This window comes from Monodelphis domestica, chromosome 6 (assembly GCF_027887165.1).
Source record: "Monodelphis domestica isolate mMonDom1 chromosome 6, mMonDom1.pri, whole genome shotgun sequence".
In the NCBI taxonomy this organism is placed as follows: Eukaryota; Metazoa; Chordata; class Mammalia; order Didelphimorphia; family Didelphidae; genus Monodelphis; species Monodelphis domestica.
Window position 1 is genome coordinate 290,086,334 of NC_077232.1, and position 2,537 is coordinate 290,088,870.

A 2,537-nucleotide genomic window follows, 5' to 3' on the forward strand; every position below is an offset into this window, starting at 1 on the left:
ACCAATAATTGTAGATTATTAACTTTGTATTTCATTTCCTCCCACTGATTACAAAATTCAGAATATTCTTGCCAAAACTTTGTTTGCCCAAATTCCTTGCATATGTTTGCCATCTGGAACTCTCTTCTCAAAAAGACCTTGTAAATTCATTAAACTTATGTAAAATATCTTATCAAATTATAAACAAGAATCTAAACTATTTGTACCTTTTATTCAGTACCATGTCCTTTATCCTAGATTCCCATTTGGACATTTTAGTTTGTGATAGTTGTAAAATTTTAACCAAGCCAGAGGCTAGGGTTGGAGATCTACACTAACAGAGACCCTAAATTTTAAAATGTGCCTAGGCAACCCATTTGCAGCACTGAACTTTCCTAATTGTAATGAAAGTTGTTTTTTTTTTAATTATAAATGAAAAGGATTAGGAGGCTTCTGTGCCCTCTATTCCTGCCCATACTTGGTCAATGCTGAAGTTCAAAAAGTTCCTATATGGACCAGGATTCAACTAATGGAGAGAATATACATATATATATGTAGAGTGCACAGCCAGAAGTGCAGAAACTTTATAGCATAATTCTCAGACTTGACCCTCAAAAGCAATTGCCTTTTCTGGAGTTCACTTTAATCCTTGAATTTAGCTTCACTAGAGATTCTTAGAAGTGATCGTAGAAAACAATTGAAATTATTGATATTGAGGTAAAAATCAAAAACTTGAAGCCATATAAACATGTGGCAACGCCCACAACCTTGAAAATATCAAGGTATTGTTCTTGCAGTTAGTTCAGTAATTCAGTCATGACCAACTCTTTGTAATCCCATGGGATATAGCAGGCCAAACTCTTCTACCCTCCATTATCTCTAAAAGCCTGTCCAAGTTCATTCATTTCATGTCACTAGCTACTAGATTTTCTCATCATCTTTTTTTAATATCCTTCCTGTCCAAAATTATTTTAATCAGTACAATTTGAAAGCATTGATTCTGTGGCACTCAGTTTTTCTTATAATCCATCTCTCAGTTATACATTACTACTGGAAAAAATATAGCTTTGACTACACAAACCTCTTTCATCAAGGTGATGTCTCTTCTTTTTAGTAGTCCAGATTTGCCATAGCTTTCCTTCCAAAGAGAGAGTATCTTTCCAATTTATGACTGCTTAATAACAGTGATTTTTAAGCCCAAGAATATAAAATCTGACATTGCTTCCAATGCTTCTCCTTCTACTTGCCAGAAATTGATGAGACTAGTTGCCAAGATCTCAGGTTGGTTTTTTTTTGTTTTGTTTTGTTTTTTTGTTGTTTTTTTATGTTATGCTTCAAGCCAGCTTTTACACTCTCCTCTTTCACCTTCATTAAGAGGCTTGATTCTTCTTCATTTTCTGCCATCATAGTGGTATTGTCTATATATCAGATTCTGTTGATATTTCTCCTAGCAAACTTAATTCCCACTTTTGATTCATCACATATGGAATTTCACATGATGTACTCTGCATATAAGTTAAATAAATAAATTGATAACATACAGCCTTATCATACTCCTTTTTCCATCTTAAATCAATCAGTTGTTTCATGTTCAGTTCTAACTGTGGCTTCTTAGTTCCTTGGGAGATAAATAAGATGATGTGGTATTCCCTTCTCTTTGAAGTAGCCTAAGGTTCATGGGAGACACAGGAAGAGACAAATGCTAAGTTCATATTTTTAAAGAGTTATGGGTAGATTATATGTCAGAAAGGAAAAGAAGCAGGCAAAGAACATTAGAAGAAGAGGTAGGAAATGAAGATAAAGAAAAAGAGGGAGAAGGCAAAGAAAAAAATTAAAACAAACTTCAAAGGGCAATTCAATCAAAATCATCAGTTTAATTATATTTTTGGTAATTTATATTCTTTTTCAAAAAGAAATTTTCATAAAGGATCCTTTCCCCACATACTCTTACAATTCTAAGGAAAATTCATTTATTTCTAAGTCAGTTGCGAACTCTAGCAGACTATCCCTCTATGAGAAGTTAAGATTCATTCTGGGAGATCCAATCAAAGTCTGAGAATCTTTGAATTCAGAGTGGATGTATCTAATTTATAATTAAAGGCCTCTGAGGAGAGGGGTTCCTCTACCTTCCAAGGCAATCCATTCCACTTATTGACAGCTCTAATTGTTAAGAAGCTTTCCGTTTTCTTGAGCCTAAACCTGCTTTTCTGAATTTCCATTCATTCTTCCTAACTAGGGCCATTGGCACCCAACATAAGATTAATCCTTCATCAATATGAAAACCTTTCAAAGACTTGTGGTTGCTTTCATGTCCCTCACAAGTCTCTTTTCCAACCTCTTTAGTCAATTTTGTCCCCATCATTGTTGCTCACTTTTAGAAGGGGTCTCACTTTCTTGGTGTAGCAAAAAAAAGCAATGGAGTTACAATCAGAAAGTTCCGGGTTTGACTCTCACCCCCACCATATATTAGTTGTTCACTGCATAGTCTAGGCATTTAATTTAATCTGAGACTTATTTCCTCTTCTGCACAATAGGAATAATAAAACTTAAAGCATCCA